Source organism: Mustela erminea, chromosome 1 (genome assembly GCF_009829155.1).
Source record: "Mustela erminea isolate mMusErm1 chromosome 1, mMusErm1.Pri, whole genome shotgun sequence".
Classification (NCBI taxonomy): domain Eukaryota; kingdom Metazoa; phylum Chordata; class Mammalia; order Carnivora; family Mustelidae; genus Mustela; species Mustela erminea.
In genome coordinates, this window is record NC_045614.1 from 126066659 (window position 1) to 126090164 (window position 23506).

The 23506-nt window shown below is 44.3% G+C and overlaps 1 non-coding gene across 1 annotated transcript; it reads left to right on the forward strand.

Annotated features, from left to right (window-relative positions):
• Window positions 1-22794: 22794 nt before the first annotated feature.
• LOC116581333 lies at window positions 22795-22901 on the forward strand. The gene has a single exon (XR_004282013.1). It is a non-coding gene; the product is annotated as a U6 spliceosomal RNA (small nuclear RNA).
• The last annotated feature ends 605 nt before the right edge of the window (window positions 22902-23506 follow it).

Below are 23506 nucleotides of genomic sequence, written 5' to 3' on the forward strand. Positions count from 1 at the left end.
TCCTCCCCACACTGAAGGCTGACACAGGGCACAATTTCTTGGACACAGAAATCCTGAAACATCAGCCTGTACCCTATCTCTACTTCCAACCTTCAGCCTTTCAATCCCAGCCTGAAAGAGTGGAAAGCTTGGTACTCCTTTGAGTCCTCTAGCATAGTCTCATCGTTCAACATGTAGGAAGATGGGCTCAGTGGTGCTTATGCTAAGATTAGGTTTATCTTGAACTTGAGTTGCAAGTGAATGCATCTCTGGCTTTAAAGCCAGCCTCAGATCATTTACAGAGGGGTCACAGGTAAGTCAAGTGCAACCCAGGAGGCAAGGCATGAAGTCAAATTCAGTTCAAGTACAGGACAAAAGTTGCCAAGTGGAGCAACTATCTGCCTGAATTGTGGTCTAGAGTTAATGTGAGACATTACCAGCCCTGAATAGATGCGGTCAGTCAGTCAATGGACAATTATTAACACCTAGTAAGTGTCCTGCACCTTCTAGGTACTGAGGACAGAGAAGGAGCCTCTATTCCCTGAAAATGCTGGTGGGTCAGCCCAAGTCAAAGGTTCACTGTGGTGAGGTGAGGATCTTGGGCTCCCAATGAGTTTGACTCTTCTCTGCCTCTTACATCTGTGACCATGCAGTCTCCGTACCTCAGTTTCCTCACCTGCAACGCAGAGGAAATAAGGGTAACAGCCTCAGAGAGCCCCCTGTGAAGGTGAAATCAGTTAAGGAAGGCACTAAGCATGGTGAGAATTTAGTTATCATCCTCCTGAATGCTAATTTTGTTAAAACACTGGCGCTAGGCAATGCTTGCAGTGCAGAACATTTTAAAGAGGCCACCCATGGGGTCTGACAGCTTGTATTCCTTCAGTGATGACAAATTGCTGCCTGGCTTCAAACAGGTCACTCATTGTTCTCAGCCTCCATTCCATTCCCCAGTCCAGGGACGGCAGAGGAGGGATGACACCAGCTTGCTCCAGAGACCGGCAGGTGATACGAGGTCGTCTCCAGGAGAGTCATGGCAGGTGGCTCTGTGTTTACCATGGAAAGAGACGACAAGGCAGCCTGATCACAGAGGGGCACTCAAGGCTTCATCTGGGTGGGAGCTTGAGGCTCCCAGAGGTTGTGTGCGTTCTCATGAGCAGCCTGAAGGGTAACATCTGGGATGTTATGACATGATTTATTGAAAGCCATACTCAAGTTAAATCAAGAGTGAAAAGATTAATAACTGAACTCACAGTTTTTAAAGTATGTATTTGGCTTATTTCAATGAAGTTAAGATAGGAGCAAGCAAGGAGATGCTTGAATGTCCTGCAAGTAAAATTCAGGAAGTCTTTCACTATTTACTCTGGTTTGCCATCTCCAGGGCACAGTTTGAAATAATATGAGCATCCAGCAACCAAAAACAGAACAAAACCAAACCCTTGGCTGTGTTTAGAACACCTATACTGTCCCAATACTGTAGAGACACGTGAGGTGTGGATATGGAGCACTTGAAATGTGGCTAGTCCATATGCTGTATGAGTATACCCTGAACTTCCCAGAGGTAGCATGGAGAAAAAGTGTAAATATATCATTAATAATTTTTTATTGATTACATATTGAAATACTAATATTTTGGATATATTTGACTAAATAAAGTATATTATCAAAATTAGTTCTATTTGTTTCTTTTTGCTTTATTTAATATGATTATTAGAAAATCTACTGCTACTTCTGTGGCTTTCCTGATATTTCTGTTAGGTGGTGATGTTTAGATAAAGGATGGTGGCCAGGGATTCTGCTTTTCCCAGCACTGCTGGTTGATCCATAATTGATTCTTCTTATTCAAATAGTAAGAAGACTTTGGGATGGAGAAAACACTGGATAAGGGGAATACAGATTCAAATTATCATTTTACATCAGTCATCAATTTGCTATATGGCCTTGGTAATGACAGAAATAGCAACAAACTCTTCTACAATAGTTTTTATAGTTCAGGCAATGTTCTAAGTATTTGACCCATGTCAATGTCTTACAAAATTCCACAAGATGGGAACTATTATTTGCTCTGATTTATACATAAGGACACTAAGGTGTGATGAGGTTAAGAAACAAACCCATATCTACAATAACAATAGCCAAGATATGGAAGCAACCCGAGTGTCCATCAATAAATAGATGGGTAAAGAATTGTAACACAGGGTGCCTGGATGGCTCAGTGGGTTAAGCTGCTGCCTTCGGCTCAGGTCATGATCTCAGGGTCCTGGGATCGAGTCCCGCATCAGGCTCTCTGCTCAGCAGGGAGCCTGCTTCCCTCTCTCTCTCTCTGCCTGCCTCTCTGTCTACTGTGATCTCTCTCTGTCAAATAAATAAATAAAATCTTTTAAAAAATAAAAAGAATATGTAATACACACACACACACACACACACACACACACACACACTGGACTATTACTCAGCCATAAAAAAAGAATGAGATCTTGCCATTCCTGACAATGTGGGTGGACCTAGAGGGTACTATTCTAAATGAAATAAGCCAGACAGAGAAAGAGAAATATTATATGATTTCCTTTTTATGTGAATCTAAAAAACAAAATAAATAAACAAACAATAACAACAATAAAGATAGAAACAGATTCATAAATACAGAGAACAAACTGGTGGTTGCCAAAGGGAAGGGGGGCTGAAGGAATGAGCAGAATGGGTGAAGGGGTGAAGATTAGGAGTTACAAACTTCCAGTTAGAAATTAAATAAGTCACAGGGTTGAAAAAGAAAACATAGGAAATACAGGCAATAATATTATAATACACTTATCATGATGAATATAATGTGTATAACTATTCAATCATTATGTTGTACACCTGAAACTAATTTAATATTACATGTCAACTACAATAAAGAATTTTTTAGAGAGAGAGAGAAAGTGCGCACACACAAGTGCAAGCCTGAGCAGGGGTGAGGCAGGGGAAGAGGGAGAAAGATAGAGACCCTTAAGCAGGCTCCACGCCCAGCAAAGAGCCTGACATAGGGCTCAACCTCACTATCCTGAAACCATAACCTGAGTTGAAATCAAGAGTTGGTCACTTAGAGGCGCCTGGATGGCTCAGTGGGTTAAAGCCTCTGCCTTCGGCTCAGGTCATGGTCTCAGGGTCCTGGAATCGAGCCCTGTATCAGGCTCTCTGCTCAGCAGGGAATCTGCTTCCCCCTCTCTCTCTGCCTACTTGTGATCTCTGTCAAATAAATAAATAAAATCTTAAAAAAAAAAAAGAGTTGGTCACTTAACCGACTGAGCCACACAGGCTCCCCAAGAAAAATATATTTAGTAAAAAAGAAACAAGTCCAGAGGTCACAGATCAGAAGTGTGGAGATGGGATTCAAACCTAGGCAGGCTGTTTCCAGGGTCTATACTATGAGCCACATCACTGCCTCTCAACTGATGCAGACTAGCTTGGGTTCAATTTTGGTATCTACAAAGTAGAGTTAATAACTGTTTTAACTGGGACTGTGATGAGGACCAGAAAAAGACATGGCTGACCGCAGACTGCTGGTACTCATGTCAGATGGCAGAAGCTTTGGAAACGTGATGACCCTGAAAGAGCACCCCATCTGTAAAGCTATTAAAACCCAGAGCCCATTTCTTTATACAGTGTCTTCCTAAATGCCCCCAAGTGGAATTAATGTTTTCCACTTCTTGTGACCCATAGCACTCTGTCCTTACTCATCGCAATGCTTACACATCTTGTCTTTCATTGCAGGCGTGCGTCTCTTTTCCTTCCTACACGTCAGGCATCTTAAAGGCAGGCTGTTTTGAAGATCAGTGCTTCTCAGCTGAAGGTGATTTTGCCTCCAGGGACATTTGGCAACACCTGGAAACATCTTTGGTTGTCACAACTTGGCAGGGGGTGCTACTGACTTCTAGTGGGTAAAGGTCAAGGTTGATGTTAAATATCCAACAATGCACAGAACAGCCCGCATGACAAAGAATTACTAGTCAAAATGTCAATAGTGCTGAGATCATTATATGACCCATTGTGCCTCAGACATGCTTGAAACAATAAGCGCTTAATAAATGATGAAATATTGATTGAATAAATGAATAACAAATACTATAATCACCTACCTGCCTTGGATTTAATTTTCTTTTAGTTACACTCAATGAACACATATTAAATACTCACAAGACATGCCAAGCCCATACTATAGCTGGAAAACAAGGGGATGCAAACATCTAAAACACAGAGGCTTCTGCTCTCAGGGTCTGGCCATCTCCTACGGCAGTCAGAGTCACAACAAGGAGCCTGTCAATAACGAGGCAAAATGATGAGTGCAGTCATCTTCGCTGGCTCTAGGCAGAAGCTCCACTCAGGAGTTTTGTAAAAGGACAGATGGCCTGGCCAATCTGGATGGAACTATTAATTTTTTTCTCAAATTTTTTTATTTTGGAAAATTTCAAATGCCAAAAAGGTAGGATAACAGTACAAGAAAGACTTAATTATACACACTTTGATAGATAGAAATACATGATAGAATAGATAGATGACAGATACATGATAGAGAAATACACACACACACACACACACACACACACACACCCCATTTCTGAACCATTGGGAAATAAGATACAGGCATTATGACCTCAGCTAACAGTAACAATGTACACTGGATGGACCTAGTAATTTAATAGGTCTGGAGTAGGGCTCTAGCCTTGGACATACAGCCTGAGTTTTTCCAGAGTTCTGAGAGAAGCCATGAACTAGAGGGGCCTAGTGGAGACCAGGCCACTCCTGGGAAAGAAGAAAGGTTTCTGGAGGAGGCAAACCGAGTTTTGAAAGGAAGAGTCATCCAGGTAAATAAGACAGAGAGGGAAGTTCTAAGCAATGGTAACAATGTGAACACAACTTCAGAGGCTAGACATACCATGGCATGTTTTAATACTCCCATCAGTCCAAGAGAGAGACATGGGAGTCTGAGCAAGGGCAGTGGTAGATGTGCAGAGGGAGGAGGGAAGGATTCAGTGGGGATTTGTTTAGGAGGTAAGCAGAACCACTTGGTTCCTGATTCTCTCCTCCCCAGTCAGGGCTAGAGTGTTCCCATCTGCAAGCTTACTTCCCTAAGTCTCTAGAGCTCATGTTGAACCAAGACATGGTGATACGAGGAGCTTCTGCTCAAAATCAAATTACTCTTAGTAGGAACCTAGTTCTGATAGATGTACTCTGTACTGTTCCCATGAAAGGCCTCAGTCTTAGAATCTGTGTTGTGGCCTTGTTCCTGACCTCATGCTTATGTCTGGGTCTCAACAACCTGGCCAGGCACACACAGGCCTTCTAAGAGGGGGCCCTCACAGTCCTCTTCTGTTAATCAGAGTTCACAAAGACTTTTGCCTAGATCTCTGAATTCCACCTGTTTCCCAACTAACCACTGCACTGTCTATGCACTGCTGGGCCCCTCACACATGTTGGCTGTGCTACTGTTGTTATGCCTTTCAGATAGCTTGCTGTACCAACCATGATGGGACTTTCCACTGCCCCATCAACTCACCATCCTATCTAGCATCTGGGTCTGCTTTCAAGACCCTTTCCTTCTCAGTTACCACAGGCCTGGTGTATTTGCCCATTTTTATTTCCCATTTCCTCATCTGCACATGACCAAGAGGCTTGCTTGAGTGATCCTAGGGCATCTTGGGAGTCAAATGTCTTGTCAGTATCTTGTCTGACTCTCAAATCTGATTGATGATAACAATGTCAGAGCACATGCAGAAAACCCAGAACTTGGCTGTGGCTTTCTTCAGACTTAGCCTAGCAACCACATAATTCTAATATTCAGTGAGGGCAAAGCCTTCAGACAAGGTTGTTTTTAGTCAGTATACCAACAAAATATGCATTGCTTGGTTGATTGCATTGTTGAATAATCTTTATATCCTAATATCTCATTAATATTCTCCTACCCCCCCTAGTATTCTGGTGATACTACACTCAGTTCAACTTAAGTGTATTTATCCCTTTCCAAAAAAAAAAAAAAAAGTTTATTCATCCCTTTCATTTCCCTCAATCTGGTAAATCAAGGCAAAATGCCTCCATGTCCCCTCTGATTTCAAAGAGAGTCTACCAAAGCAGCTACCTTTAAAGAGGCCAAAAGAGAAGAGACTTGAGGACAGATGACATCAGTCCTGGCCCTTGCACTTGTCTCTTCAAGTTCTTTCCTGCTGGTTGTGTACAGAATGAATTTTGGCTCCCAGGTGGTGGCCTAGACCCAGGGACACTGTGTCTGTGGGCAGATCACAAGAGGCACCACAGTGTCTCTTGCCAAAGTCCTCCCAGACGGGAGGTGCTGAATGCCAGGAGCTCCCAAGGTAGAAAAGACCTGCAGGTCACCGAGGCCAACCCTCCTAGTTTACTAAAAAAAAAAAAAAAAAAAAATGAAGCCCAGGAACGTCAAGTGCCTTCCCTGAGGTCACACATCTAATTAGTATGTGTTTGTCTGCTGTCTCTACTTGTTGTCTGACCCAGAAATTCCATGTCACGGACTGTCTACCACAGCTGTGCTCACACACGGGCACGGTGGTGTGTAAGCAAGGTTATTCACTGCAGCGTGAGACACAGAAAGGATGGGGAGCTGCCCCCATGTCCACCATGGAGGACTAACTGCCCCGTGGAATGCTAAGCACCGGAAGGAAGGAAGCAGTTGTCTATGTGCTCACGTGAGAAGGCACCTGAAATATGTCAGAGGAAGACACGAGGTGCTGAACTCTGTGTATGTTGTGTTACTACTCGCATGAAAATGGTGGAAAAGTGCATGAATCTAAATGTGTGTGTGCTTGCCTGTCTGGGAGATCACACCATGGCCTTGTTTGCCTATAAAGAGGGGAACTGCATGGCTAAGGATGGGAGACGCTGTAAAAATTTTAAAAATTTGAACCATATTATTATATATTCAAAAACTTAAATGAACATATGGGCCAACTATCAGCCTGGAGGCCAGTAACTTGTCCAAGGTGATAGACCTGCTAAACGGCAGAGCGGCTGCTGCTGGGACCCAGGCCTCCTTATTTTTGCCCTGCACACACACATTTTTTCCCAAAACACTTCTTAACATCTAGAAAGAGGAAAGTGTTCAATTCAGAAGAGGAAGGGGGAAAAATTTAATGAGGAGAGGGGTTCTGATGGGATGCGGCGCAGGGAGAAGGCAGAGGAGGCAGGCAGGAAGGAGAGCGGAGGTGGGGGACAGCGGGGCAGGAGTCCCGCGAGCGCTGATGGCAGACTGGCAAACAGCACCCCGCCCTACCCCCCGTGGACTGGGGATGCCTGGGGTTCAAGAGCTGCTGTAGCCAAGGCTCATTTGCTCAGTGACAACAGCAAGGGTGTCGGAAAGGGGTGGTGCTGCCACGACCTCCGTAAAAGGTTCACCAAACACACCAGACCACAACCGGGCCAAAAAACCATCTCCGCACACCACCCAGGCTCCTTGAGCATCAACCCACCTCAACCCCATCCCCATAGCATAAACCGTTCCAGGGCGACGGCGCATCGCCATGCTGGGAGGTCGCCGGCACCGCAGCCTCACCCAACATGGGTGTGCGCCAGTCTCTCCAGCCTCTGGACAGAACGGCCCCCTCCACGTGGCACTCGTTTCTCCTCCAGAGGCCTGGCAGAAGTAGCTGAAGGTGCTGACGGGGACCAGCCTCAGGCTGCAACCAACCTGGCCCAGGGCAGGGGTTACAGCTGACTCTGCTCTTCACTCCTGTATTTTCTAAATGTGCCCCTCCCAGTGAAGAGGATGGCTTTTCACAGTGCCGTTTGAAATACTCTCCCTCCTCAGCTCTGCCTGTCCCAGGGGCAGGGGAGAAGAGGTGTGGGTGAGTCAGGCCCTGTGCCGTTTTCACTGTCTCCTGATGGGGAATAAAGCTGTGGTTCAGGAAAATCTAAGGTCTTCACTCCACTCCAAGAACTTTGGGGTCATGGCTCCTTTGTTCAGTCTTCCTTTTTTTCAAATGTAAAGCACAAAAACAATTTTCTGATACTGCTTAGATAAGCTAATGCAAGCACAACAAGAAACTTAGAGAAGACCCCTGCAGCCCCCAAGGTCTAGTTCCTAACTGGTGCTCAGACTGAGGGGTTGCAGGGGAACCCTGGTGGTGGGCTGTGTGGCTGCCTTGAAATCTCACTGCACCGGGCTTCTACAGGCCTGGGTGCCCCATCTCCAGCCAAAACTGTGTCACAGGTGCCCTTGGCAGCAAGATCCCTCACCCTGGAGGGGAAACAAGTCCTAGAGGTTTCAAATGGCTCATCTTAGTCAATATATTGTTAGGTAGGTGGGGGAAAGGCATCGAAAATGGTGTCCATCTGACATAGGAAATCCCTGTGTGCAGAGAGATGCCACAGTGAAACTTGAATGAACAAGTCCTCAGGAGCAAAGAGCCTTTTACTACATCAGCTAAGCACAGAAGGGCGTGCGGTTTTGCAGACCCTTCCACTCCAGATTGGTGCGCAGCGGCTGGGAGGGGGCAGAGGTGTGGTCTCAGTACAGGTGTGGGCCTCTAGAAGGTGGACCCGTTATGTCTGAGACGGGGAGCTCACATAGCCAACCCCAACAGTGTCTCACGGGTCTTGGGAGGATGCATTCCCTCAGGGTGGGGAGTAGAGAAGGGGACCCAGCCCAGGCCTGTGGGCAGGGAATGCATAGCCAGGTCTCATCCCTGTACCTGCTGGCAGGGAACGCATAGCCAGGTCTCATCCTTGTACCTGCGGGCAGGGAACACATAGCCAGGTCTCATCTCTGTACCTGTTCTATCTTCTTCTGATTGCAATTCTTTTTCCTAATAGAGATGGTCACTGGACTTTTTGTGGTGAAAATTCTATTCCTGAATAAATGTGGAAAGGATCAGGAAGCACTGGCTGGTAATTTGATGCAGAGTAATTGTGAAATAGACAAAATGACATCTAGCAATTTGCAGTCATGGCACAGGATTTTCTTACCAACCCCATCCCCCACAACATCTCCACATTCTGCTTTTTACCGCATCCTAGGACAAAGACCATTCTTGCTTCATCATTTTTTGAGCCTTGATTGAGCCCTAAATTGTCATTACCTGGTGTGCTACTGGTCCTAGGAGAGGGGACTCACACTGTTGGGTTCTTCATGCTGCAGTTCAAGCTCAAAGGCCAGACTAGTTCTAGGAAAACTCTCTATGGGTGGGCTTCTCTGTCTCCATCAACCACCCATGTGCTCTAGGCTCACCACTTCCCCTAGGAAAATCTTTGAAATTCTCTCCAGTTCAGACCCACTGTCCCAATGTATATCTGGCTCTGGCCATCACAGCACCCAAAGGGTACTTATTTTCCATAGATTCTGGTGTCCAGATTATAATCAGGAATTTCCACACTTCACTCCATGAAGCCAAAGGCTTTTTTGTGAAAACATAAAGAAACTAGATTCTCTAAACTAAGACTGATGACAGACTGACCCCTCTCTATGCCAGATTGCTGATAGTCATCTTTTCTGAAGCCAAGCCAAGACTTAAGCTCTTTAGGAAGAGGAGGCCCAAATCTAATTTAGCAGGGAGATAAGATGCCAGCTCGTCAACACTGCATCTCCAAGTCCTTTATTTCCCTCTGCAGACATCTGCTGCTTTTGGCTTCCACTTCATAATGGTATCCATCAATAACAGCAGTGAAGTTACTCCTGGGACTCCAGCTCTGGACAGACCCGTGTATATTCATTTCGTTTCCATTCACCAGGAATGGGTTTGATTCTAATTAGTGTACTCCATGGAGTGCTATTGGGTTTCAGAATCTTTATAGATCTGCAGTAAAAATATTTCCTTTTCATACCAAGATACTTGATAAATCAGTGTTTAGTTAGCGTGTACATTCAACCTCATAAATAAATAAATACAATTTGCACACAGATGGCTCACCAAGTTCCGAACATCTCAGAGCGGGAACCTGGGGCTGGTGGATGGATGGTAAGTCGTGTCCTGGTCTCTTCCCTTCCTGCCGTTGGCTTGAGTTGTTATGGTTTAGTAAAGCATATCTGACCTTAGACTCATGTTCTCCCAGAGCAGCAGGAAAGCATTGCCAGCTTTTAGTTAAGAAGCTTTTCCCTGGCCTTTGGGCCATGTGCACAGTTAATCAACAGGCCATGCAAATTAGATGGTAATTAATTTCTGGTAGCAAGACTGTGTCCATTGAAACTGCCGCTTTAGCTGCATATGTGGTGTGGTGACCTCTTCAGTCTCCAGGGAGGCCCTGGGTCTTTCTCCAAAGTTTGGGTATTGGACTTGTATAAAGAAGGTGGGGTTCAAAGCCTTTGGGAACCCCAAACTTTTTATTCAGTCCCACAGGTGGCCTTGCACCAGAGCAGAGGAGCAATCTGGAACCGTATACTTTGGAGTCCCTTCAAGCCTGTGCACCTTCTACCCTATCTAATGAGTCCGCTCGATCCCACCCACAGTCAACCTACATGCAGTTGCAAGATCAGTCTTCCTGAAGAACAGCTCAAATCATGTCACTTGCCTGCCAAAACCCCATGAGAGCTTCCTGCTTGAACTTCAAAATGGTGTCTAAACTCCTTTATGGGGGCGCCTGGGTGGTTCAGTGTGTTGAAGCCTCTGCCTTTGGCTCAGGTCATGATCCCAGGGTCCTAAGATTGAGCCCCACATCGGGCTCTCTGCTCAGCAGGGAGCCTGCTCCCCAACCCCCCAACTCTCTGCCTGCCTCGCTGCCTACTTGTGATCTCTGTCCAATAAATAAATGCCTTTGTGATTAACTTACTCGAAATTCTGTGTGGTACGTGAAATTTCCCTTTTTCTGATGGTTGTAAAGTCGAAATTCACCACTCAGATGGTGGCTGGGAGGTTTTTTCATTCCTGGCAGACCACTCTCCCTGCATGTGTCCCACTACAGGCTGCTTTTTAAGGCAGGAAGCGGCACCTTTATGCCGCTTCCCGACGGCACTCGGGAGAAGAATGAGGCACAAAAGGTCAGCTTCAAGAGAATGGGAACAGGGGTCCACAGTGGAGAAGACTGCAGCCCTGAACTCCTCAGTCCGGTATTTATTAAGATACAACAATCAACAAAGGAGTCGAAGAAGATTATAGATAAGCAAGATATGTGTGATGGAGCAGTATAGGATTTGTGGTTGAGTAAACACATTTAAAGGAATCATCTAGTTAACCACAGGTGGTCTCTGGAGAAGGGGCGACAACAGAAAAAAGAAGCAGGTGGTGTTCCACCCGGAGCGGGGCCGGCGTTCCCAGCTGCTCGGCTTCGAGGACGCGTATCATCCTCTCCCCAGAGGCCTGTTGCTGGTACATGTTCAAGCATGTTTGGTCAGTACATTGTTCTGAGGGCCGATTACACCTTTAAGCCAGGATTGCTTCTTGTCTGTCAATTACCACTGGCTGCTAGGACAGTCGTAATAGTCAATTATGAAAATTTCATCTGGCGTGGGTATGAGAAAGGAAACTGACTGATGGTACCTGTTCCTAGCATTTGCCATTCACAGTTACAGCCAAGAGAAACATTTGTGAGTGAGTGTGTGTTACACATGATCATAGACTTACACAGCTCTCTACACGTCTTCGCTGCTAACAGTCCACTAACCAGGAAACCTAAAAAAAGACATTAATTGCCCTCTAAGTGCAAAAAAGGTCTATGTACTGCAGGCTAGAAGCTAGGATCAGAAGGTCGCAGTACAGGCTGGGAATGCCTACTGGGAGGGGGCTGCGGGCAGGAGAGTTTAAAGGGCCTGAGGTTAAGAAGGAGCAGAGAATCAAAGCCAGCCCCCTATCAGGAAGCTGAAGTCAGGAAAGAAACCAGGGACAAGGGAGGAGGTAAGGGCAAGCTGAGCAATTAAAGGAACAGAGGCAGACAGAGGGAACTCTGAAACTGAAGAAAGCCCAGACAGAAACCTCTTCCAGCCTCCTGCTGCAGAGGCCAGGCTTGCCTGGGTGAGTGCAGCCCCAGGCCAGGCTCTGCTGTGCAGTTCAGCCTGCTCCCCACAGCTGGTCTGGCCCGGAGGGCCACCGGCCCCTCATCGGCATCAGCAGCAACCTGTCTCCCTCCACCATGCCCAGTTCTCTGTGTTCAGAACCTCCCCACCTAACTCACATGCACCCGCTTTCTCTGTGCAGGAAGAAACCTGTATTCCTCCTACTCTCATTTCTGTAAAGATTTTAGTCTCTGCCACTGAGTTGACCTTAACCAGAGGCTCTCAACCCCGGCAACACATCAGCATTACCCAGTGAGTTTTTATAAAATACCGATGACTTCACCCCCAAAGATTCTGATTTTATGTGGTCTTGGATGAAACCTTGCGTGGATACTTCTCAGAAAGAAGCAGCCCAGGCGACTCTGATGTGCAGCCAGGGCTAAGGATGACTGATTTCCTCAGCCAGCAGAATCTCAGCCATAGAAGACCCTCCCTGCACACTTAGAACGAGCAGAATTCATGCCACCCCCTCTCCCTGGCTGTTAGAAGGACATCAAGCTCATCCCTGCCACAGGGCCTTTGCCCTCACTGTTCCCTCTGCTTGGAATGCCCTTCCACCACAATTCCATGGCCTGCTCCCTCACTTCATTCAGGACTCCTGAAATGTCACCTCCTCAGAGTGGCCCTCCCTGATGTTCTTGGCCAAAAGAACAGCTCTATGACTCTCCATCCACCTACCTTGCTTATTCACGGCTTTTCTCTCTGCCGATAATATATTAAATGTCTATTTATTTATATATTTATTTAGAGAGGAAGAGACAGAGGAATAGAGGGGGAGGAGCAGAGGGAGAGGGAGAAGGAGAATCCCAAGCAGGTTCCCAGCAAAAAGTCCAATACAGGGGGGGGTGGGAGGGGGGTCAGTCCCATGACCTTGAGATCATGACCTGAGCCAAAATCAAATCTGAATACTTAACTGACTGAGCCACCCAGGAACACCAATATACTAAATTTTTATTTAATTCTGTTTTTATTGTCTAATTTTCCCAGCAGAATGTAAGCTAACTAGGGGCAGGAACTTTTCTCATCTACCATGGGTATCCCCAAAGCCTGGGACAACTGCTAGAATATAATAGAGTTTCCATAGATATTTGTTGTCTGAATAAAGAACTGATGTAACAGATGAGGAATCCGGGGCTCAAAAAGAGAGAGTGAGTTACAGCCATCGGGGAAGCTGTTAAATATCCCACAGCACACCGGACGCCCCCCACAGCACACCGGACACCCCCCACAGCAAAGCCAGGACAGCCATGCTGAGCTGAGGAGGGCTGGGTGAGCGGCCAGGTGGGGAGATTGGGAGTGAGGAGGAGGCATCAGAGCTGGACCTGGAAATGGTGGCATATAGGGAGAGGTGTAAAAGCTGGTGAGGTAGGACATTAAATGTCTGCTTCTCTCATTTCCTAGGATGAGACCTCTAACTCATGCCCTTGTTTTGAGACTAGCGCCCATCCTCGCCTCATGTTGTGCCAACCAAAAATGTCTCCAGACGTTGGCAAATGTTCTTCCGTGGAGGACAAGAATGTCCTGGTTGAAAACCATTGGAAATCTAACCCTCTCCTTCTTCAGTACTTTGGCCTCACTTTGTGGGAGTCTTTCTTAAAGATCGTGGGTTCCATTCTGGGGTCAAGAGCACTCCTTGAACTGGTGCATCTTCTCTCCTGCTGGACTGTGTGGTGTTTTGGGGAGGGTTTTTTGTTTGTTTGTTTGTTTGTTTTTTATTTGAGAGAAAGAAAGCGTAAGTGGGGGGTGGGGTGTGGAGAAGGAGAAGGAGAGGCAGACTCCTGGCTAAGCAGGGATCCCAATGGTCTGCAAGGCTGGGCTCAATCCCAGGACCCAGAAATGGCACGCTTGGACCCCTGGACCATGGGCTTTCCATTCACTGTCTCCCCTGACTCCCCTGCACACAATCTCCTCTCTGCACTGTGCTGTTTCTTCACAAGAGGAACAAGGGGCATCTAGGGGAATCGGTTTCTAAAGCATCTGGCAACTTCAAAGACAAAATGACCTAACTTAGAGCCAAACAGAAATAAATCCCAAATCTGGAGATTCCAGCTATCGCTGGCTGCTATGTGGGTGTGACAATTATTAAGTCATTATGCTAAACTGGTTTGTCAATACCTAATAGAGCTCTGATACTAGAGGGAGGGCTTGTGAAATACAAGACCAACAACTCTCTATTAGTCACGGAGAGCGTTTGAATGAAAGCTGGGAGAGAAGCACAGAGGGTAAAAAACCAAGCAACTTAATTGGCAGTTGAGACAATGGTCCCTGAGGGGCACCGGGGAGGGCTCAGGACTGACTCATTTAGCATTTAAAGACGTTGCTCTTTGTTCATTCAAAGGGGGAAAAAATCTATTTTTTGTTTGGTTTGGCTTGCTTTCTTTCTGGTTTAAGATTCAGCGCATCACCCAGGTTGGTGGATTTCACTAAAACATTTTTCCCAAATGACCTACGGCTCCATTTTCTAATAGGCCGCCACCCTCCCCCAACCCAGTAGTCGGAGAAGGATAGTCTGTCATTTTCAACCACCAACTGAAGCTTTCCTATTCACTTTCATAACAGTGTTGCTTATTACAAGTAAAAATAAAGGAAGTGATCACTGCACTGGTGGAAAATCAGCTGCAACTCAAAGACAATGTAACACTATATATAACTATAGGAGGGTTGGGAATCCAGGGCTCCCTTGAACAAGTGCAGGTCAGCAATTTCAAGTTAATTGCTTATTGCAGGGTGGGGCTGGAAGATACCGCAAAACAAATTCAATTTACCTTGAAAATAATTAGTGAGATGCAAAGCCTTGGAGATGGAAAATTTCTTTGAAATTAATGATTGCTGTTCAAACCTGGCCCATGTCTTTCAAGCAGCAAGGACAGTCTGCAGCTAGAGGTTTCATCTCTTTGAGTGCTGCTGGAAGCTTCTGTTGGATCTTGATCTAAAATCAGTTTGAGTTTAGCATTAGAGGCGGTAGCCCATGCTGTACAAGGAGCTGCATAGTCAAAGGGTCAGAGGAGCTCCAAATGCACAGGAAAGAGAACAATAGGAAGCAATAGCTGAACCCAGCAATCAAGTCAGAGTTAGAGGCTTTAGCCTGGTCTAGTAACCCAGGTAACTGTCAGTTCTTTGTGCAGAAGAGGAGAGATGACTGTCTCCATCACCCACCACACCCAGCAGACCCTCAGTCGTGGAACACATGAAAATCTAACAGAGTGACACATCCTATTTTTAAGGTGCAGTTCACAGCATCTTACTTGGACCACCCAGGCACAGAGACAGAAGTTGTGAAGTGAATTAAAATCATCAGCAACAACTGGCAACAACTTGAACAATAAGGGGGGTGGTGGGAGTCTGCACACACCCAAAGAACTGGGGCTCGCATCCCACGAAGGAGATAAGGGCAGGTCATTCCCTTGCATGGAGGTCTCCTCTAGATCTGATGTCATCACCCATTACAGATGGGAATGGTGAGCTCAGGTTCTGCCAACTCTGCTGCTGGCCCTGCATCACACAGTCCTCCAGTAAGCTGGGGGAGGGCGTCCGCATGAAAACACAGCTGAAGGAAAGGTGAAAACAGCCACAAAACACCAAACAACCAGACAAATGGTGATTTTTATTGGTTTGTGGTCTTTCTGCTGCTGTAGGAACAGCCAAAGTAGTCAACATTTGAGAGCTCTTGGAGCCCCTCTTGTTACTGCTTTTGTGGCTGCAGCTGTAGGTTAAGATGACTCACCGGGCTGCAGGCGAAGCTGTAATTCACAGGATTGGTTGTTGGGGGTGGGGGGAGACAGGAAAAAATGGATCGATCAGCAGAGTTTCTTCTTTAGAAAGTTGAAGCTCATATCCGTACATTCCACCCACACCCTCCAGTATGAGCATTAAGAAGGGGCACCTCCAAGTGCCTGGCTGGTTCTGTAGGAAGAGCACGTGACTTGATTTCAGGGTCTTGAGATTACTTAAAGAAAAAAAAAATCAATAAATAAACTTAAAAAAACGAAAAAAAAGAGGCACATCTTCCTCCAGAGCACACAGTGTGGTGAAGAGACTACAGGCTGCATTTTAGGAAGCAGCCACTGAACCAACATGTACTCACTCTGTGATCATCTGTGTCAGGCGTAGTCCAGCAGAAATGGTGCATTCAATTAGGATAATTCAAGGAAAGTTTACTAACGAGACATTTCCTAAGGTGCGGGCAGGGTGTAGGGAAGGAAGCACCAAAGACAGCACAGAACTCCCCAGCTGAAGGGATGAGAGTCTCAGAGTCACCGGACCCTGGTAAGAAAGAGTTGGTGGAGAAGGTCCCGTGCAAGGTGCTGTTGATGAGGGAGCAGGAGGCTGTCTGAGGGCAAAGCAAAAGCTGGCACCTTGTACCCTCTCTCCACCCGCTCTCCTCTGTAATATGTGACATTCCTCAGGCACCCCAGGCTGCCCTAAAAGAAAAACAAATATTTAACTTGCAGAGATCACAATCCTGCAAGGCAGGAGTCTCTCTTGGTTTACAAATGTCCTAGAGATTTACAACAAAGAAGTTACCTTATCAATAGCCCAATTTCCAGAGGCACCTATAACTCAGTTCCTCAAACCCTAACATCACTTTCCATAAACAAAACTGAAGGAGGCTGAGGTAGAAAGAAATGTAAATAAAGTTAAATTTCTTCTAAACCCAAATCTCACTAAACAAGGACGCTTGATAGCAGGAATGTGACATTCCACCAGGAAACTCCCAATTGTCTGCACGCTAATGCCTCATTAAAGGGAAAAACAGCCTTGGCTTGATAGTAACCAGGCCTTCAATATCCTGACAGTCTTCTTTACCGTGATAGCCCTTCTGAAATCCCCTTTGTCCTCACCTACCCAACTCCTGTGTATATAATCAGCCACTCCTCACATCCCCGAGGCAGCAGCTCTTTCTACGACCGGGTCCTGTCCCCGTTCTTTAATAAACCACCATTTTGCACCAAAGATGTCTCAAGAATTCTTTCTTGGTCATCGGCTCTGGACCTCACCCCACCGAACCTCACCTAGGTTCTAGAACTTCAACACTGTGACCTTGGAAAAGAAGCCAGTGGAAAGCACTCTCACAGGGAGGAAGTCAAGAGAATAAATACCCCAAACTCACTCTGCGCTGTCCCTCCAAACTTCTAGGATTCACTGGGTGACTCACCTGGAAAGCCAGAGAAGGGAGTTCTTTGATGTGGCCTTTGCCGCTCAGCCTGCTGGGCAGAAAAGCCAGTAAAGGGTGGAGAGGACCTGGGAGCACACACAGGAGGTATCCACGCTCCAAGGCAGAGCTGCTGCAATCATTTATTTGCCATTCAGACATGTTCAGAGCTGTCTCCTAGGCACTGCCCAGGGTTCTGGGGACACTCTGATTTGTCCATTCTGGGTCCCTAACCTGAAGCAGCTTTTGTTCCAGTAAGGGAGCTAGCTTGCTTTCCTTCCTTCCTTCCTTCCTTCCTTCCTTCCTTCCTTCCTTCCCCCCTTTTACCTTTGAATCAGGATAGATCTAACAATCTTGGGAAATCAGAATTCTTTTCTCTTTATTTCAGCTATGTGGCTTAAGCTTCCGGTTAGGTGACTAGAGGGGGGCTCATGTTATCTTGAAGGCTCCTGACAGCTTGCATTTTATGAGTTTGTCTGCTTTATAAGATATTAAACAGAAAAATATTAAAGTTTACAAATGCAGCAACAGACCCAGAGGGGAAATGTGATGATATCATTTTTGATATGTTTTTAAAAACATGAAGAGCGTAGCTGACCACAAAAGAGGGAAAAAGCAATGTGAGTCTTTTTTCTCCCTTTGATGTAAGCAGCGTAGTATGTTTGTTTTCTGTGGACAGTGCTGATTCACCAGGATTTAAGGATTACTAATGAGTATTTTCCCTTCTCATTAACAAGTGGAATATATTAAGAAACTACTCAGCTTCTCTGTGTGGCTTTTAATTGAAACCTACCCTCTCTGTATGGACGAGTAGAAATTGTTTTTCATTGCATATGGGGGCTGCTTGACCTTTTCAGCTTTATAGGGCCTGAAATGTGCTCAGCACATTTCCACTTTTCACATTGAACAACCCATGCAATCTGTTTAAATACAATAACCAAATTGTCTGACATTTCTTAGGACCCAGAACGCTTTGCCTTAGAATTTTCCTCTCTCGCTTCCCCGACTCCATTCCTCCTGCCCCACCTTCTGATCACCTTTTATGATGCAGCAGATGACATATTGATGAACCCACTTCTACTCTCTTTTTCAAAATATGCAGTAAACCATAGGCTGGAAGGAATTATTAGCCCAAATGTGACAGGCAAAGTCTATTATCTTCTCATATTCAAACACTGGTAAAAACTAATAACAACCTAACACCAGTAAGTAAATAGACAAAGCACATAACTAGACAATACATTCAGAAATCACATATATTGAAATGAGGAATTGAGCAAATATTTTTAATGATAATGCTTGACATCATAAAGCAATAGTTAATTGGGTTAACCCTGTGTCTATTTGGCTTTCTAATTCTATTTCTGGAGTTCCATGTTAAGGTAAAAATCTATCAGAAAAACTATATGCTATAAGATGTTTACACATTATATAAACCTGTTACATACTGTTACAGGTTTATACACTGTAGCAAAAAAATGCAATCATTCTAAATGCCCCACATTAACAGAAACATTAAGTGAATTGTAGTATGTCCATTTGCCTGAATATTCTGTGTCCATTAAAATGTTAATGATATAGCAACCAAAAACTTATTACTTATACTAAGTAATAATCTAAAAATATGCCTGGAGGTTGGGGGGAACCTGGGAAGACATATATTAAAATGCTAAGAGTGATCACATGCATGATATTTTTTCTTTTTTTTAAGTTCCAAAAAAAATTTAAAAGAGTAAAATTCAAACGTGTATAAAATGCATAATTTACCAGGAAAATGAAATCCTACCCATGTCATATCAAGAGCAATTCTCCACCAGCTTGAGTTCAAAGAGCGGGAAAAACAGTGCCACCTCTCGTAAGTCCCAGAGAGTGGTCTCATCTCTAATCACTGAGTAATTCTGGTCAAGCCCCTTATTGTTCCAATTTTGCTTTCAGAAACTAAAAGAGATGCACTGAATTATCTCTGAAGCTCCTTCTGACCCCCAAATCTATGAATCTTGACATGCTAGAAGGAAGAGTGTGTGCTTGAATTCACTGAAATCACAAACAGACCTTGAGATGCTTCCTCTCATAAATCAGGTACAAAATGTCAGGCAGAGAAGGGATAGATTCAGAAAACAACGTGTGTTTGTCTCATCAGGCATTTCTCAGAAAAGATTAAACAGCGTCTTTCCCACTGAATTCATCACAACCTCTGGTTCTTGTTTTTAAAACCTGTCTTTATGGAAGAGCAAGCTTTATCAATCACTCAGTGCATGTCAGTCAATTGTTATAGAGCCAAGTAGAGATGGCACATTTTATGTAGGATTTGGGTTTCCATATGCTAATACAAAACCTATGTCTGCAATTTATAGGTCTTTCCTGCCTTTTTTTTTTTTAATGGTCATTCACGATAGAGCATTCTCAGAGCTTCTGTGGAGTCAGTGTCTCAAACTGAGGGGGCACTTGGGTCACAGAACCTACCGATTCTTCAGGCCAGGGGCAAGTGCGGCATTAGTAGGGGATTTCCTAGTGTGCTTCAGGACCTGGAAATACTCTCCACTTTTTCTCCCAGTGATACGGGTTTTGAATATTGGATTGGTCCTTTCTCATGGGCCAAAGTAGGTCAGTCATCTCTTGGACTCAATGAAGGTTGATGGGCACCCCTTGATCAAAAAATTGATCAGTGGTTGGTGAAATGAAACTTGAAACACCTTTCCTTTCCTGGATGTTAGTAGGTGAGTCAGTTCCCCCATTTGTAAAATGGGAGGCTTGGGCTTTATGTTTTCAAAGCCAGCTTCTGGCTCCTTATGTTATAGCTTTGCTATAAAGGCTCCTAGAAGATGTTAAGTGAGAGTTTTGGGGTTCTGGCTCTCAGGAAAAACCCATGATAGTTACTTACATTCGTGAAAACAAATGCCGATATACTCTGGCAGCTGCGCAGACTTTCCAGTATACAGCTGCTTAAGGTAACAACCCACGTGGTCACTGAGCATGAAAAACCTTACCCGCACACACTCTTGTCTTTTCCTCACAAGAGGATTTCTAGGGTCCAGGAGGCACCGGAACTAGAAGAAAAGGCAGAAAGGAAACTAAAAGATCTGAAAGGGAAATATTTCCCTGGAGAATTTCCTTGACCGTGGAGGGGTCTGGTAGTAATGAATACGGTATGAATCTCCAGAGAGCTTGGGGTTCCACCAGCTATGGATTTACTTCCCCACATGATTGAACATGGAGGAAGGTTACAGGTTCAGTCTTGAGCCCTCCCCCTTTCTTTTTAAAAGATAACCAATTTCTTTGTCTGAGAAAGAGAGAGAGACCACAAACAGGGAGAGGAGCAGACAGAGGGAGAAGCAGACTCCCTGCTGAGCAGGGAGCCTGATGCAAGACTCAATCCCAGCACCCTGAGATCATGACCTGAGGTGAAAGCAGATGCTTAACCATCTGAGCTACTCAGGTGTGCCCTGGGCCCCCTTTTCTTTCCCAACTCCACAACCTCCCTCAGAGTCTTTAAATATAATCAGGCTGCTGACAACTCCCAAATTGATCTCAGACTCACGCCCAGCTGACGACCATACTTGGACACTTCATAAGGCATTTCCCACTTAAATATCCAAAGAGAACCCCTGATTTCTGCTTTCCATGTTTATATTTGGGGCTCCCCCAAACCTTGGAGTCATTATTGGTATCTTCCTTCTTCATCCTTCGTAATCATTTCCACTAAGTTTCCAGCCATTGTCACCCCTTGTGAGGGTGACGCCAATAACTTCCTCAATTCCTCTCTTTACTTCCACTTTCACTTCTACTCCGTACTCCAAACTAGTTTCCACCTAGCAGCCAAAAGTTCTTTTCAAAACATGGTGTAAATTATGCCATCCACCTATTTAAGACTTAAATCTGTCTTCCCATTGTTCTTAGAAAGCAATCTAGTCTCATGCCATGAGGTCCTGGGGGCTTCAGGAGGTCCACTACAGTCTCACTGGCCAAACTAGCATGCCAAGTGTGACCATGCCTTAGAGCTTTTGCCTCTCTGTTCCCTCTTTGCCCTGCTCCTTGTGTGGCTGACTCTTCTCCTTCAAGTTTCAGTGTCAGTGTGACTTCTACAGAGACATCTTCTCTGATTACCCATCCAAAGGATGCCCGACCTTCATTTCTGTCTGTGACAGTGGCATGTTTGTTCTTTCTGGGCACTCTCTAAAACCTGTAATTATTTTATCATGTCTTTGATTACTGTTCTATACCTGGTCTAGACTGTCAACATTAGAGGAGTAGATGTTGTCTTCTTTCCCGTGTTATCTCACATCCAGCATATAACTGGTATTCAATAAACACCCATTGATGAAATTAATTAATTAAAGAAGGCCATTAGGTATTCATACTTTATGGCTAGTTGCTAGGATATCATTCTGGTTAACCTAATCTGATTGAGGCATACTACGTTGCTCCCTCCACCTCTGTGCAAGTAGAAGTCTTGCTGCACAAAGGGAAAAAAGAATTTGCAGCCTCATTTCCTGATACCAACTCTTAAAAGAATGGGAAGATCTATTCCTTTTTCAGGAGGGCATCTGATCATTTTCCTTTTCTATAGTCTCTCCTCTAGAAAGTTTTTTTTTCATAGGGTAAAGAGAATATTAATTCTAATTTATGTGAGCTGTTCTCCATTTTATAGTCAATTGCCTTGTAGCTCAATAACATTTATATTTATCATTAATATGTGTCAGATTGATGTTCTTTTAAGTTGTATTTAATTACAGCTCCAGATAATACAGTTTCCCCCTTTTTTTTAAATTAGAGGAAACAATACATCAACTGGAAAGACTATTATGCAACCATATAAAATTATTATTATGTAAACATAGAAACAAACAGCAGTATTTATGATTCATTTTAAATGGCAAAGGCAGAATACATAATTGCTCTGATTTTTAACTAAAACAATCAGAGTATGTATACAAATGAACAAGTGCTAGTAGGAAACAGGAAAAAACACTTTGGTTTTCTAGTGTGCTGGATTTATGTACATTCTTTTAAAAATTATTATTATTCCTTGATGCAATATTAATTGCACATTAGTCATAGGGACCATGAGCTGTAAATACAGTTGTTGGTAGATACATGAAGTTCTTGTGCTGTCTAGAAACACCTGGGGCTAGCCTGAGAAAGTCCTACTGTTTCTCTTCCTGCTTATTTGGACTGCCTAAAAACTGTGCCCTTCTTTTTAATGTCTATGGCTTTCGTGCTTGACTCAAATATTCCTATGAGGAAATGACAGCAAGATGAGTCTCTTTAAAGTTCTATTTCCCATGTGTGCTTCATGAGGATTTCTGTGTGAAAGGATGTTAGTCAGAGTGGTGGAAGAAGGGAGGACGAAGTATTTAAAATAAATGCAACAAGATAAGTTACAAGGAATGACGTGGATCTGCATGGCCTATATGTAACAAGTCCCAAGATTTATTGCTAAGTTAATTTTCTTTAAAAAGCAGAAACATGTCTGGGTGCCTGGGAGATTCCATCAGTTAAGGGTCAGACTCTTGGTTTTTATTCAGTTCATAATCTCAGGGTTGTGAGATTAAGCCCACATTGGGCTCCAGCTCAAGATTCTCTCTCTCCCTCTGCCTTTCCCCCTGCTGGACCCCACCCCCACCTCTTTAAAAAAATAAATAAATCTTAAAAAAAAAAAAAAAAAGGGTAGGAACATGTCATGCTCACTTCCGCAGCACATGTGCTAAAGTTGGAATGACCCAGAGAAGATTAGCATGGCCCCTGAGCAAGAATGACATGCAAAATCATGAAGTGTTCCATATTTTTACTATAAATAAACATCTGACTATAAAAATACAGTAGAAATCTGTGTGCATTAGACCATCATTTGATAAAAACAAAATAAAACAAAAAAGAAAATCAGAGGAGGATATATATTTATACTTGTATAGTTATACCTTAATCTGTATAAAGGGAGATTTTTCTTAAAGCAGGTCTGTGCATAAATATATATGCCATATGTCTATAATATAGGTGTGTATATTCTATACACACATGTGCACACATGCTTTTAAGCAAAGATTTATCTGGAAAGACAACACACTGATAATAATGGCTGCCTCTAGGGAAGAGAACTGAGAGACTGAGGTGTGAGGGAGGTTTACTTTTCACCATATGATCTTTCACACTGTTTAAATACTTACCTTGGGCATCAACTAGCAATTCAAACAAATGATTAAGTCTCTGTTAATGAAGATAGAAAGCCATTTGCTGACAAACCAAAACAACTGCCTATGAAGCAAATCATGTTATATATGTTCACGGATGGATTTCTTTAAATACATGAAGGATAAAAAGTAAAACAAATACAACTAACCTTATTAAATGCTGCGTAAATTGTGTGCTGAGCATTGTGCATGGCACAAAGGCGC